A 17,148-nucleotide genomic window follows, 5' to 3' on the forward strand; every position below is an offset into this window, starting at 1 on the left:
CGTGATTAACGTTGTTCCGTGAAACGTACCTTGATCTATATGAGTTCATCTCCCCTGTTCACAATCCAGAATAAATTCTTCCCGTGTCACTATTAACTTAAATTCAATGCTTTGTTTACCATTTGTTATACTGTAAAGACACACAGAAGAGGCAGTCTATGTAGATCCTGGTCACCGCATTCTTCTTACATTATGTAGACAATACAGGTGACACCCCCCTGTTCAGAAATATTGTATGAAAAACAAAACCACTGATTGCTATTATCAATCAGAAGTGTAAAGTCTTTGCGCCATGTTATGGCAGATTATATTACCGGTCAACTGAATATTTTGCATGGTGTTTCCAGATACATACATATATCAAATGACGTCCGCTGGAGTGAGTGCTGATTACATAACAGACAGGCATGTGGTACATTTTATTTCCAATCAAACAACATCTCGCAATGCAGAAGACATGTATCCACAAATCATCAAATAATATGTTACACATCAAACAAAATGTTATGGTTTCTCTAAACAATATGAAATATATAAATATTGTTTATATAACAATGTATAAATGATGGTGGTTTCAATTTAAATACATACTTTTACATTGCATTGAGTAAACTATGTCGAACATATGTTTATGTCAAAGTGTTAAAATAGCCAGTAATTTCCTGGTACGGCAAAATACATGAATTTGGCGTTTTAGTTCAAGGACGTATTTCAGTTACATTAATTTCTTTTTTCAGTTTGACTGTAAATTATCTAAAACGTAAATTATTTGAAAGGAATATACTCTGTGACGGAAATTGATACTAACGAACATGTGCATTTATGTCGCATGGCAGAACAAAATTGTGATTCGATATTATGAAAAATCTTACAGATATATCATGTTAATACTTTCACAATAAGAGCAAAGCGCGGATGGATTCAACGCCGTATGACACATATGGCAGTATATATGGCAGCGTATTTTTACATGTGAATGAGTCTAATCTTTACAATGTGTGAATTTGACGTGTTCTACACCACCCAAATGACAGGGGTTCACACAATACAGGCTAGTTAACCAACCTTGCCACATGGTATTTCAAAGTTTTTATCTCCTCACATGAACACATCTGTTCCAGATCGAAACACATAATGACCATTATAACGTATCCCCTCGATGTGAATAAACGGTAGTGCATGAACGCCAACATCAGACAATATAATTCAATGCAAGTGTCATGTGACGTAAAAGTTTGTTATTCTATGTGTTTATATACCAGAAAGATATCCCAGGTAACTACTGTGAGACAACAGTCACGTGATGTCTTTAAGAAGACGCTGCATGTCCGAGAAAACGCTAGTATCAGTTCACACGCTGTGTATTACTGTCCTGTGACAGTGAATGTGTCCATCACATGGTGTTCCTTTAAACATGCCCATAGTCAGGATCTCAAAATACATGGCATATATTGAACGACTGGAACACCATGCCGGTATTTTTATAGTACAGAATGTGCCAAGTTAACCTATAGCACTGTAAATAACGCATTATAAATAAGAACAGGACAGGAACCGTGTATTTGTTTGAAACACAAAGCGCTGCTTATGTACAATTTATAGTATTATTTATTCTTTCTTCAATCATTCTAGTGGTACACAGTCTGTTCTAAGGCTTGGATAGCTAGGGATGCATAATAGTTGGGAGGGATACCTCCGGAAGGAAGGAAGCCTGTATTTGAGTAATTCTTCAGTTCTGTGTACGTCTGTTTGTCATCACCTTCATCTTGCAGACCAGAGTACGGGTTAAAATCTATATTGCAGAAAAAACAGACAAGTAAAGACATCAATTATGTATTATTTAACATTGCTGATGCCAATTATCGCACTCCTTTCTCCCTATTGTACATGCTATACTATACATACTGATGTACCTTGAAAATGCGACTGTTCGCTTCGATTTTCTTGGATCCCTGACCTGCGGCAGAAAAAACGGAACTATCAGAAGGGCATAAAATCCACACATACAAACACTAACACAAGCACAAAACCACACACACACGCGCGTACGCACGCACGAACGAACGCACACACATACACCGGACACAACCACGCACAGGAGAAAAAGAGAAATAATTACGATCAGAAGATATGTCGTTACCACAGACAAGAAGTACTATAAATGGACACTTACGTATTTTGCATGGCTGCTGTGTCTGTAGAGGTAACGAAAATGTCGTCATTTCAAACTTGTCATTGTAAGTTTATATCTTTAGTGTTCGCATGTGTGTTATCAAGTCCCGTTACTTTATTACATATAGTATGTTACTGTTGTCAATCTCGTGGCGAGACAACATTGCTGTATCAAATGACGGAATACATTTTCCGAGTTATAGGGGAAAGGTGGTTGTCTCTGCATACAGTACACCTACCTGGTTTCTGCAATATACATCTGTATCCTTTCCTGGTCATGACGACAACGGCAGCCACAATGCCGACGACCAACACCACACCGACTGTCACTCCTGCTATTAATCCAGCTTGTGGAGAGGATGCAGGAGCTTAAGCAGAAATATCTCACGTTGAAAAAACACACACCAAAGACAAGCAAGAAATCATAACCTCAGATATGGATTTCATACATGGAGTGGCATTAAATGAGATCAAAGAAACGCAAAGAAACAGATACAAAACAGCATTGTATACTTATACTGAGATGATGTGTCTTGAATTTTTAAAACGAGACATACGTGTAACGTTCTTCTCCGTCTCTCCAGTCATATGTTCAGTGTAGTTGCTGTTTCCAAACTGGTTCCTGGCGACAACCCTCACATAGTACAGGGTGTCACACTTGAGATCATTGATGACTGATGTCATATAATTCCCACTTCCTGTCTCCGTATGACTCCCTGCTGTCTTCCAGTCCTTCTCGTCTGTGCTGTACTCTACAGTGAATGTCTGAGTAGCTCCACCATTGAACCCCTCCTTCCAGGAAACATGTAGAGAGAAGGGGCCTTCTGGGGAGACACTGACATTTGTTGGGGCACTTGGCGGTCCTGGAAACAGAAGACGGATTGCCACTACAGGTTGAATACTTTTTCATGCATGCAATTCTATGTACAGAAATGTTTAACAATAGCCATACACTTGGGGACATATGGTCAAATATAGATATTATCATTATTGACTAAATGGACGTAATCAAATAGCTGACTGATATGAATGGGTAAGCAGCCTCTCAAAGTGTTGGTTATTATGTTGTGGCCTTCATCACAGAAAACAAGGACACGATGTATCTCTCCGTGAAGAGATGTGTAAAAAAACCTTAAATCACAATGAGTCTAATCTTTACATAATATTATGAATCTGCATTGTTCATAATTTTGATATTTATCCGCGTTTTGTATATTTCCCAGTTTTGAATACACAATGATGGATCTAATCATGAATGGAGGCTGCTATTATTTAAACACTAGTACAGGTGACTTTTGCTCTGCTATTCTTATTTAACCTTCTAGTTTCAATGGTAAGACGTGGATCTTGCAGTTTGGGGTTATACCTTGAAACACAACGCCTGGCTGGTATGTCACTGAACGGCCTACACCATTGTCCACTGTAAGATAGTAGTCCCCGAAGTCCTGCTGTTGGAGGTTAGTAAGGTGTAGTCTGGCAGTGACTGAGATGTCTGAGATGGGGCTGGAGGAACCAGTGAGGTCCTGGCTGGTGCTGATGGATCTACTCCAGGTGAATGTAGGAAGGGGGTAGGCCAGGACTGACACAGACACAGTCACGTCACCACCCAATCTAGCAGGGTACTTGAGTTGCTTGGAAACTGTCTCATCTAGTCGAGGAGTACCTGCGAGAGCGAAAAGGAAATCTAGACACAGGTGTAAATGCGTTTTCGCGTTCTGAGCTCAGTTAGGTGGTTCAAAACCTTCACAGGCCTGGGCAGGCTGAATGACCCTAACGTGTGTCGTTCCTCTTGACAACATCCAAAGCGAACAAGATCGTGCATCAAGATTCTTTACCCACAATTGCAAGTTATTACTGTCTCACCAGTGAAGATAAATGAAACCGTGACTAACCTGTCAGTGAGTGAAATCAAATGTAACATCATTAACCTAGTCTCCGTATGCACATACTGTCACGACCAGATGGTCGTAAATTTATCCAACACTGTCACTTTGGCATACCAGCAACACCGAGTAGCCAATTCACCCATGCCAATGCAGTTATTCTGAAGGAGTTCAGTGTTCCATCAACAGAGACAGAGATGATATTTTCGTCCCGAACAATTTCAGACCAACACGTTTTCATCACCCCCATCTTAGTAATCATTTAGTTAACTGATTCGTCTCTTCGGTCCAGTCTAACGGGCATAATGACATTGTGTTTAGGTAATGTGTCTATACACATATGTAAATTTAACAAGATATTATTTTCTTACACACCTGTGGGTGAGGAACCAACATGGGATAACTAGAATTTCTGGCCTGTTACTCACGAGAAACGCATTGATACTTACTTTTTACCTGCCTGTTATTTTCGGGCTCGTTTCCTTAAGGGTTTTGATGCAATAAAACAAACTTAAATACAGAGCTACATTTATCTATTTTGTTCCAATTCCGCTTATAATCTGCTACAGTACCTGTAGTGTATGCCTTGTCCTGAATTTAGAATGGATTCAACAATAAGCAATGCCTGTGTAAACGGTTGCGCAAAGATAGCGTAAAGACAGAGTGTCTCTTGTCTCCAATGGGGCTCCACTAGCACTTGTAGTGGAGAGTTGGTATAGTCGTGTCAAAGTACCTGACACAGTCAGAGTCTACTCATGATGATATGTGTGTGATTTGCACAGATGAATAGTGACTTGTTCACCAATGAATATATAGAGATCTATTCCCATCCCCTCAACAACTACCTGATCATTCACATATTGACAAATTCACTCCTGACAGTCAGAACCAAAACGCACAGTGTAACACAGAATACAAAGGCAAACTTTGCAGGGGTTCATGAGAGCAACTGGTGTCACAGGTCTTAGAGAATCCACACCACCAGCAGAAACTTTGTGACATTGTATGTGCTTTTGCCGCCATCCTCGTTAAAGAAGAGGGAAGCAATTCTAACTACGTTCCTTTCAAGTGACGCCATCCGTGAAGATCCGTGTTAGAATCGGTCTTCAGCAACCCATGTTTGTCGTAAGAGGCGAGTAACAGTACCGGGTAGTCAGGTTCGCTGACTTGGTTGACACATGTCATCGTATGCCAATTGCGTAGATCGATGCTCACGCTGTTGTCCATCACTGAATTGTCTGTTCCAGACTGGATTATTTACAGGCCGCCGCCATATAGCTGGAATATTGCTGAGTGCGGGGTAAAACTCAGCCACTCACTCACTCAAGTGACGCCACTCATTCCTGAGCATTGTGTTCCGTTACGCTGTGAAAATATGCAATATGCATCAATGCGATCCTAAAGTGGAGCGATTTATGTGTGTATAATGAACACACCACTAGCCTCGTTTCTGTCTGGTATCATTTATCTTACAACGAGTTATCTCAATATATATGTAACTCGCTTTCCTCGCTTCAAAATGCCTCTAGTAATTTCAAATACTTGCTACATGAAAATAGCAGGTAATCAATTCCTTAATTCATGAAACATAACAGTGGAGTCGATATTGATAAGAAATAACACTAATATGCAATGCTTTGTAGCACTGGTCTTGAAAGAAACTCAAACATTTAATTTTCATATGATTGATTTGATCTTAAAGAAGTTCGTGTTTTCCGAAGATTTCAAAGTAACTTCAATTATGAGTTATGTATATATGTATTACAAATCACAAATATTATGCATTGGTTTATAATTGTATTATTAATTGTTGCCCACAACGCAATGAATAGTTAGTCAATTACAACATCTCGAATGTTGGCAAAGAAAGTGTATGGGCTGATGATGATGTCATGTCAGTAACATTCCTGGAGTTGATGAAAACTATATTACCCACATTTGACCAGCAATTCCACCCTCTGGGTGACAGGTTCCCCGATGTTGTTGGTGGCAGTACAGGAGTAGTTCCCTCTTTGTATACAGTCGGCTGACTCCTGTCCATATGCCGCTGTCAGGGAGTTATCTGTCCTTGTCAACTCTTCAGTTCCATTCAGTAGCCTGATGACTGACCATGGGTTACTGTCAATGTGGCATCTCAAGGTCACTGTATCAGACTCGTTAACTGTCACTGAACCACTGTGAGAGTTGGCGGTGAACATACTTATGTTGGCTGGGTCTGACAATAAGAACCATTGCATCACTGATACGGTGTTGGCTGTACAATAGATTCAACATGGGGCTAGTTGAAAGCTGATCAACAGCCCTATAGTTACGTATCATGCGACAACATATTTCTGTTTGAAAGTGCACATGGATTAACATTTATGGTCTTGAAATAGTTCAAAGATTTAATGACGTAAAGGTTGAAAATGACAGAATATCATCTCAGCACGTATACTTACACTGAACATCAACACTGACTGTAACACTGTCACCAGTGTAGACTATATACTTACACTGAACATCAACACTGACTGTAACACTGTCACCAGTGTAGACTATATACTTACACTGAACATCAACACTGACTGTAACACTGTCACCAGTGTAGACTATATACTTACACTGAACATCAACACTGACTGTAACACTGTCACCAGTGTAGACTATATACTTACACTGAACATCAACACTGACTGCAACACCATCACTACTCCCGTGTGTATTATAAGGCTGACATCTGTAGGAGCCTGTCTTGGATCTGTCAGCTTGTCCCTGGAGCACGGCTCCACTGCTGAAGGCTGCTCCATTGTGTAACCACCTGTAGCTACATCCGGGTCTACAGAGGGTGGTGCACGTGATTGATGGAAGAGCCTGGTGTTCTGTCACAGTGTAGGAGGAGGTGGAGGGGGTGAGGGAGATTTGGTAGGGACCGTCTAGAATAGAGGGTGATGTGCACGTATAGTGTGTACGATTTACATCAAGACATAAATATACGCCCAGTAGAACTGTCACACAGGCCACTACAGGAGTTCCTGTTCCTCAGATTACACTGATGATTGTCGTTTTCGCAGCTAATGTCCAATGTATGTCTAACGAAGCAGAGCGGGTTGTAACAACGATGCTATCAGATCCTTGTGAGATAATGTTTTTACTACACATAAACTTTGCATATCAACGAAACGGTTATTACAGAACACTGGCTATACGAAACACGGGAATGTTTACTTCATAACGTGTGATGCTTTTAGCGTCACTGTAAAATGTCAATATTGACATTTATCCCAAAGGAGTGCATGGGGTATCGCATTGATTTATGCATTTAATGTGTGAGTATTTTAGTCAAAATGAATTACAATACAATGTCAGCTGTTCGTATATTGGTAATATCGCCTTCTTCATTACATGCTTGCAAGGCAATGTGTAAACTGTCAGCTAAGGAATACGAAATACTGGAAATTAACCAACGTTATTACTGTGACAAGATTTAAAGTTTGTTCTAATGCATTCTTCCACAGCAACCAGAGATTGGCCTGATTTAATTTCTACATGCTGTCAGGAGTAAATAAAAAAAGAACTTAACAATGATTACCACTCTACCAAGTATTGTGTTTCCGACAGACAAAACATGGGCGGTTGGGTACAAGAGCAAACGAGTGTATTTGATCATAAGAGCTTCATTCAAGAGAAGACCCCAAACGATCACGTTCGGTGTATAGGCAATAGTTGCTAACCATTGAAAGAAACCCAGATCACGTTTGTAACTTGGCTTTATGGGTAAGTATAATGTAATCACGTTTGTAATTTAGCTTTATGGGTAAGTATAATGTAATCACTTTTGTAACTTAGCTTTATGGGTAAGTATAATGTAATCACTTTTGTAACTTAGCTATATGGGTAAGTATAATGTAATCAATTTTGTAACTTAACTTTATGGGTAAATATAATGTAATAACATGTGTAACTTAGCTTTATGGGTAAGTATAATGTAATCAATTTGTAACTTAGCTTTATGGGTAAGTATAATGTAATCACTTTTGTAACTTGGCTTTATGGGTAAGTATAATGTAATCACTTTTGTAACTAAGCTTTATGGGTAAGTATAATGTAATCACGTTTGTAACTTAGCTTTATGGGTAAGTATAATGTAATCAATTTTGTAACTTAGCTTTATGGGTAAGTATAATGTAATCACGTTTGTAACTAAGCTTTATGGGTAAGTATAATGTTATCAATTTTGTAACTTAGCTTTATGGGTAAGTATAATGTAATCACGCTTTTGTAACTTAGCTTTATGGGTAAGTATAATGTAATCACGTTTGTAACTAAGCTTTATGGGTAAATATAATGTAATAAATTTTGTAACTTAGCTTTATGGGTAAGTATAATGTAATCACTTTTGTAACTTAGCTTTATGGGTAAGTATAATGTAATCACGTTTGTAACTTAGCTTTATGGGTAAGTATAATGTAATCAATTTTGTAACTTAGCTTTATGGGTAAGTATAATGTAATCACTTTTGTAACTTAGCTTTATGAGTAAGTATAATGTAATCACTTTTGTAACTAAGCTTTATGAGTAAGTATAATGTAATCACTTTTGTAACGTAGCTTTATGGGTAAGTATAATGTACTCACTTTTGTTACTTAGCTTTATGGGTAAGTATAATGTAATCACGTTTGTAACCTAGCTTTATGGGTAAGTGTAATGTAATCAATTTTGTAACTTAGCTTTATGTGTAAGTAATATCTAATCACTTTTGTAACTTAGCTTTATGGGTAAGTATAATGTAATCACGTTTGTTACTAAGCTTAATGGGTAAGTATAATGTAATCAATTTTGTAACTTAGCTTTATGGGTAAGTATAACGTAATCAAGTTTGTAACTTAGCTTTATGAGTAAGTATAATGTAATCACTTTTGTAACTTAGCTTTATGGGTAAGTATAATGTAATCACGTTTGTAACTTAGCTTTATGGGTAAGTATAACGTAATCACGTTTGTAACTTAGCTGTATAGGTAAGTATAATGTTATCACTTTTGTAACTTAGCTTTATGGGTAAGTATAATGTAATCACGTTTGTAACTAAGCTTTATGGGTAAGTATAATGTAATCACTTTTGTAACTTAGCTTTATGGGTAAGTATAATGTAATCACTTTTGTAACTTAGCTTTATGGGTAAATATAATGTAATCACGTTTGTAACTTAGCTTTATGTGTAAGTATGATGTAATCACTTTTGTAACTTAGCTTTATGAGTAAGTATAATGTAATCACTTTTGTAACTTAGCTTTATGGGTAAGTATAATGCTTATTATATGTAAAACAATGAAAATGTAGAAACAGACTTACTTACTAGCCTTCTAAGATAACGATGTCACATTGCAGTTACTTACAAACAGAATAGAAGCAACAGATCCTTTTCCACATCCATAAGAAATCTCTGCTAAATTCTGACAATGTCATTGTCATTTCGATGTGGTTTGTAAACACGTTTGTTGACACCATGCGATACGATGACCGCATGTGTTTTGGAATCGTTATCAATAGTGATAAAAACAAGGTGAGCGTATCCTGCCCCACCGGTGGCACCTGTCATGACAATATGCAAAGTCCAGTCAAGTGTCACATGACAAATTCGGGAACGTATGGCACAAGCCAAAATAAGGAATTGCAACGGACTATATTTTATCACTGATGCATCAAATTGCAAATGTCCTCCACATGCCTAACAAATAACGTTTTGAAAATTAAGCTTTTACTAAGGCCATCTAGCGGTGAAGTCGCCAACACACAAGAACTTGAGCTCCGGTCAAAAAATGCAAATTGACAGTTTTGAAGACGTTTAACCCATATTTGTCGACCCAAAAAACTTCGTAAGTTACCCGGGATAACAATAGGGTTCGATATATGTGTGTTCCAACAACGTATAGGCCGTTTCCAGTCAGATTTTATTGACTTCATGTTGAGACCAGCTCGTAGCCAGGCAGCCATGTTTTACCCTGTGCTGCACGTGACGGCGTGTTGCCGGACAGGACTGAGATTGTGTTTATTTCTGGCTCTCCTTCTCGTAACCAGCAATGACGTGGACCCCGGTCCGCCAAAGAAACAGACCGCTATTGAAGGTGACTTTTGTGTCTCCGAACTGGTTAAGGAAATTAGAGAAATGCCACAGGAAATGAACGAGAACTTTGAAAAACTGAACTTAAAAATCGAAAATGTGGAGAAAGATCTGGGCTCACTAAGGAAGGAAAACAGTGAACAGAAGTTGCTGTGGTGAATCTAACGAACAGGTTAACAATCTAGAGAGCCATTCAAGGAAGGAAAACTTAATTCTGTTCGACGTCGAAGAGAAATCTACCGAAACACAGACTGGAATGGAATCAAAGGTGAGAGATCTGATTGACGACTGGACAGACTGTGGTCAGACTGTGGATCTGGACGAGGTAAGGAGACTACTAAGACACTTGGACCACGACCTGTGTGTGTCACGTTCGGATCATTCACGGTGGTGAAGTTGAAGGTGTTGAAAGTGGCGAAACGATTGAAGAAACGAAACGTCAGTGTTTCTCAGGATTACAGCGAGTGTGTGAGATCTACACGTTGGATAAAGCAAGGAGTGAAGACATGTTCTCTGTGTTACGTCACGACATGATACAGAGCGACAACAAACTGTAAGGCTCGAAACTAGTGACAACAAATTAGATTTGGTAAAAACTTTGAAATCATTCAGAACCCAAAACGCCACTACCTGTGTGTTTGGTCAAAGCCATTCTAAGGAGCAGTGTAATTGGACCATTTGTTTATGGAACTGCGATTGACAAGACTGAACAGACAGTCAAATAAACCTGTGAGAGACTTTAGTTCATTATTTGATATTTTTGGTTTCATGGAAACGTGGGCAGAGGAGGGCAACGGATTTACCTTCCATGGATATGAACAGTTTCATCAGGTGAGAGCGAAAAAGGCGACTGCTATACGTAATTCTGGTGGACCTTTCGTACAAGTAAAGTCAAGATTATCTCCATATACGACAGTATTGAACAGTAGTTCTGTGAGCATCACGTGGCTCAAAATAACAGGTTCAACACCACACATGTGTGTAATCTTTGGATTGGTATACTGTTCGCTGCGTCGATCCACTGAGCACGTTCGGGAACCGCTTTTTGATAACTTAGGGCCACGAGGAAGTTCAGAACCGTGTATACAGACTGTCACTTCATCATATAGGGGGATCTCAACGCCCGAACTGCCTCCTTGCCTGATTATATCCTGAACGACGACCCGACACACCTGCCTATCGAGGATGATCTTAGATACATTAGCGACGACAAAATTGCCCAGAACATGTCTCAGAATCACGTGGTGAACAAACGCGGTTTAGACTTCTGCAAAAGGGATGGAATACGGATATGTAATGGTCGGTTGTTCAATGATCATGATAACATGTTTTGCCAATGACGGACAAAGCACCGTTGATTACGTTCTGTGTTCTGATAACGCTCTCTCTATATTTAATAATTTCTAAGTGCGCGATGAAATAGAATCCACACATCTGCCTGTATCGTACTCTCTGACAATATTTGAACCATCAGCATATGATACCTCGTCACACGTTATAAAACCTAGAGTAAGATACGCCTGGAACAGCGAACGTGCCAGTACTCTCTGACAATATTTGAACCATCAGCATCTGATACCTTGTCACAGGTTTTAAAACCTAGAGTAAGACACGCCTGGAACAGCGAGCGTGCCAGTACTCTCTGACAACATTTGAACCATCAGCATCTGATACCTTGTCACAGGTTTTAAAACCTAGAGTAAGACACGCCTGGAACAGCGAGCCTGCCAGTACTCTCTGACAATATTTGAACCATCAGCATCTGATACCTTGTCACAGGTTTTAAAACCTAGAGTAAGACACGCCTGGAACAGCGAGCCTGCCAGTACTCTCTGACAATATTTGAACCATCAGCATCTGATACCTTGTCACACGTTTTAAAACCTAGAGTAAGATACGCCTGGAACAGCGAGCGTGCTAGTGACTACACAAACCAGTGGACCAGCGTTACCACAGATTTTCAGATATCCTTAGATCGCTCTAAGACAATGGCCATATTAATGAAGCTTATCACTCATGCTACAATGTATCATTGTCGTGTGCACGCGATTTCAAGACCCAGTTGAAAATGTCACGTGGTCATACCAGACAGATCTGGTTCGACATGGAGTGCAGCTCAGCACACGCACAACTGCCGGGAGAAACTTCGTTCGACTTCGCTACACTGAGGCATGGGAGGAGTATAAACACCTGTGTCAAAGTAAACAGTCCTCAGATAGGACAGCACAGACACTTTCATTGCAGGATGCATTAATGAATAAGAATGATAAACTGTTTTGGTCACATGTAACATTCCTCGTCACGAACGATTATGTCCATTATGTATCATTCCTTATGTAGAATCCGAATACCACTCTTGTATGGTTTGTCCATTTTATGATACTCTGAGAAACTCCATTTTATCAGTATATTACAGTAGTTTCCATCATTTGATAAGTTTATCCACTTATTATCATCTACACATATCGATGCCATCAACAGTCTTGTACCATTTGTAATTTTTGGCATGAAAAAGCGTGTTCGATTTCTAAAAACTTAACATGCAACAACCTTGGCGCTCCACGCCAGTATAATAAGTTTGCATGTACTTGTATAATGTGCCGGTGGCCCTATTACCGAAATAAACATCTCTCTCTCTCTCTCTCTCTCTCTCTCTCTCTCTCTCTCTCTCTCTCTCTCTCTCTCTCTCTCTCTCTCACTCTCTCACTCACTCTCTCTCACTCACTCACTCACTCACTCACTCACTCACTCACTCACTCACTCACTCACTCTCTCTCACTCTCTCTCTCTCTCACTCTACCTCTCTCTCACTCACTCACTCACTCACTCTCTCTCTCTCTCTCTCTCTCTCTCTCTCTCTCTCCCTCTCTCTCTCAGGCTTTGAATGTTGTATCATACATTCCGTGTCATATTACTGCAAACTACAACAATGTGAAAGTCAACACAACAAGGAAATTAAGATTATGTATCGATCTGCATTAAAAGGAACAGCCACACACACAATATCACATTCATTCGTTGCAGTGTAGGCGAGGGTAGACCGTGACTATGTCGACTGATAAACAGTCATGTGATGAGATTGTATTGGAGCCAACATGTAGCAGTCTGTCATAAAAGTTATTAGTAATTACTCGAACGAGGGTATACGATTTCGATTGGATATACGATTAAGTGAGTGAGTGAGTTTAATTTTACGCCCCACTCAGCAATATTCCAGCTATATGGCGGCAGTCTGCAAACAATCGAGTCTGGACCAGACAATTAAGTGATCAACAGCATGAGCATCGATCTGCGCCACCGATGACATGTGTCAACCAAGCTAGCCAGCCTATATGCAGCCTTTGAAAGTGTAAAATGCTCAGAAGAATTATCCCGACACATGAATATAACAGATATTTGTGTTAAAGACTACTTTCATAGGTCCATCTCATTGATAAAAAGCGGAGTTTTTGCCGAAATCGATTGCAAGAAAAGATCAGAAATGTTTTGAAAACTGGTTCATTGTAGACTAACGACAAACATCACCAGGTAGGAAATATCTTCATTTCTTTATGTACATATGGAGCTCATACAACGCGGGATGCCTGTGGACAGTCGTTATTCAGATGGGCAGCTAATGAACGAGACCACACCTACAGGGGCCTTATTGCAACTTATGAGGTATTCTGTCTGCAAGAAGTACATTTAGTATGTCTTCTAGGTATGAAGGGCATGCCAAAAAACAACACATCTGTAATTGCTGTCAGAGTTTCATTGCTGTCAGAGTGTCATGCGGTACTCACACTGAGGCTCCATGTTGTACACTTGGCTCCATTCGGACTCCAGACCTTGACTTTCTCTCGCTCTACATCTGTAGCTGTGACTGTCCCGGGAACTCACTGTGAAGGTGTAGGGAGAACCAGGGGAGGTAACTATGATGTCAGTGTTGTCACGCTGCCAGGTATAGGTCAAGGTCAAACGATGGTCAGCTGGGACAGAGGTGGAGGTGGAGTTGCAGGTCAAGGTCACTGACTGGTTGTAGACAGTTGTTGTTGACAATGGATAGCCAGGTGTTGTGGGTTTGCCTTTAATATATTTCATGGATCAATTGTACACAGAACTATATGTATATGATAAAGATACCAAGATTATAGTTTCAGTGAATGGATAAACCAATGGGGTTTGTGTAATTGCAACGCAATTGAGCATAGAGCTCTGGTCATAAATCAGTTGAAGTTAAGCAACGTTGAGCACAGAGTCCTTCGATGGGTGGGATAAGTCATGTGAATATTAACCTTCTAGCGCCTAACAGGTAGTTTTGTTATCCGGGGTGAAAATATCAGATTGTGCGCTTTGAGCAGGGTATGAAGCCTGGAAAGGCGTGGTATATATGTTCTGTATTGTTATGTATTTGATTATTCCACTTATAACGACCAAAGGGTAATACAAATGCTCGTGACATATTTTACAGGAAAATATCGACGTGATATATTGTTTAGTGGCCATATCGTGGATACCAGTTTCACGGAACATCACATGTTAAAAATGTAGAAACTCATCCTTTCTTTTAGATTTGCATTCGAGAGAAGAATGTACGTTCTACACTTTAGTCTTCACGTCACATCTGGACTCTATCGAGAAAATTATTTAATGAACTTCCTCGACAAAGGACATGTGAAGTCTCAAGAAGATATTTTAAGGTTTTGACAAACGATTACATTGATCCATGATATTTTTCCTGGTATAACCACTCGTCCCGACAAGGAGTGAGAGGTTTAACTTAATTCAGTTACACCTACATGCTAATTTCGTAGAGTCTTTGATGGGCTTGACGATGTCACGCAGCATATCTTTGAAAATGTATGTGGAATGTAAAACTTATTAAAATGTGTTCGTTGTGTACTAAAACCACTAACCAAGGACAACAAGTTTCTGTCCACAGTTCTGTATCACATCAGTGGTCGCTCCATTCCCACACGTGTATGTCCCTGCATCTGATGTCTGGATATTGCTGAGGGTGAAGGTGACATTCCTGGCTGTTATGTTCCCCTGGTACACCAGTGTATCTGTGTAGTTGGGGCCTTTCAGGACGTCCCCATCACTAAACACTACAAACACAATTGCATCACCAGGACTAACAGCAAATAAACTTCTCCCTGTCCCCAGACCTCCCTGTGGAATCTCCCAGCTGAACCTGGCTGTGTCAGACACTGCAGACAACACTGGACTGGCACCTGATACAACACCTGTAGAAAGAAGATATTATTATATAGAATCTCATACACGATGGAAGACTCTACACAAACACACAGTATAACCGTGTTCTGTTTTACTAATGATTAAACATTATATTACAGTTTTTTAATCAATGCAATTATTACCCAGATAGATATAAAGACAGCTAAGTAAAGTATACAGTGACTTCACAAGTGACTGATATGAAAGACGTACCTGCAAATACACACATTACAGCAGCAACAGCTATCTGCATCATTCCTGTTGTCTGGCACCTCGTTGATATCTAGAATGAAGGTCCACCTTGTATCAGCCATATGGAACTTGAGTATCTCTGAGATACGTACATGAGAACAGGTTCACATGTATGTCTTGCTGTGATTACACGATGCCATTTAGAAAGTGGTCAAATGTAACATATGTTATGTTTGGGATTACACTTTCTAGTAAAGTACACATTCTAGTTCTTTGTGGGTTGAGTCCCATCCGGAATTCGAACCCACATCCTAAGGGTCAGAGTCAGGTACCTAATCGCCAGCACACAAAGTCAGCCGCCTAACCCGCTCAGCTAACGTCTGTTGCTGGCTGACTAATGTCTACATATAGTTTATTGTGTCATGATGGTAAAACTCAAGGTGTATTCCGTCTATATTCAATCAATAGACATTACCTGTGTTCAATAAACACTTTACGTTCGCATACACCCCAGTAAATGCACAAATAGGTGGAACTACATGGATGTATTGAGAGGTTGTTGGTAATTCTGGTAATATACGTTATTTTCACACCTAGAAGGCACAAAACGGCGATATGAGTAAACATGAACGAATCAGTTGACACATTGTAAGATGATAAAAAATACTTTACATACCGACTGACACTAAGACCCAATTTTGTCAGGAACCGTCACTGCAGTGGTCGGCTGTCGCCAGGTAGATCTACACGGAAGCAATGTGTAGCTCCGCATGCGTAGCAATCGTTTCTAACCGGTTCTGTAATATTTAAATATGGATGAGTGGACTGTCAGTCATGTGTAAGAAGGTTTAATGTGAGTGAGTGAGTGAGTTAGGTAACGGAGAGTCAGTCAGTCAGTCAGCAAGTGAGTCAGCAAGTGAGTTTATGGGTAGGTCGGGTGGTCAATCAGACAATCACAATTACCACCGCTCTTTGAAATCCGGAATATCACGTTTTCCACGTCGGTGTACTCTACAAGCATGGTTGCTGTGCTTACAGACCGAGAAATCAGCTACAACGCCACCATACACATTGACCTGCAGCAGCCTGCTGGCTGCAGCCATACGGCAGGAGCACTACAGTACCCCACTTATATCCCGTTATTCTGTCGGTCAGTAAAGAGATCGTGACTGCAGACAGTGGGTTTTCACCATGGCAGATTTGGCTGATGTTGATCTGATAACAAACACCCCATGGGCAAAACATATATGAAGGGCTGCAGTCATTAAATATATGTGCTTGTTTGACTCACTCTGTCAGGGTGCTATATTGTATATCATGCAGTGAATTGACTTAGTCTTTTCGCATGAGGTGCCACGTTTGTTTGTTGTTTACTTTGTTGTCTTTCTAGTTTCCAAAACGTGTCATCCAGTGAACCTTGCATGTTACTGTTATGTTGTTGTGTTGTTGATTGTTGATCAGTGTCTCAAGTGTAGTACGTTGTTTCCACTAAGATCCAGGGGTAGGCTGTGATGTGCTGGTAGCTATATTAGACTGGGAGTAAGACAGGTCTGGAATGGGCTAGCGGATCCGGGATATCCCTCA

General features: G+C 40.0%; 1 protein-coding gene across 1 annotated transcript in view; it reads right to left on the reverse strand.

Moving 5' to 3' along the window:
* LOC124267482 (synaptogenesis protein syg-2-like) overlaps positions 1-17,148 on the reverse strand; it is a 100,165-nt gene that overhangs the window by 28,129 nt on the left and 54,888 nt on the right. The gene's annotated exons all lie outside the window — the stretch shown is intronic.

This window comes from Haliotis rubra, unplaced genomic scaffold (assembly GCF_003918875.1).
Source record: "Haliotis rubra isolate DU_JTF1 unplaced genomic scaffold, ASM391887v1 Scf1315, whole genome shotgun sequence".
Lineage (NCBI taxonomy): Eukaryota > Metazoa > Mollusca > Gastropoda > Lepetellida > Haliotidae > Haliotis > Haliotis rubra.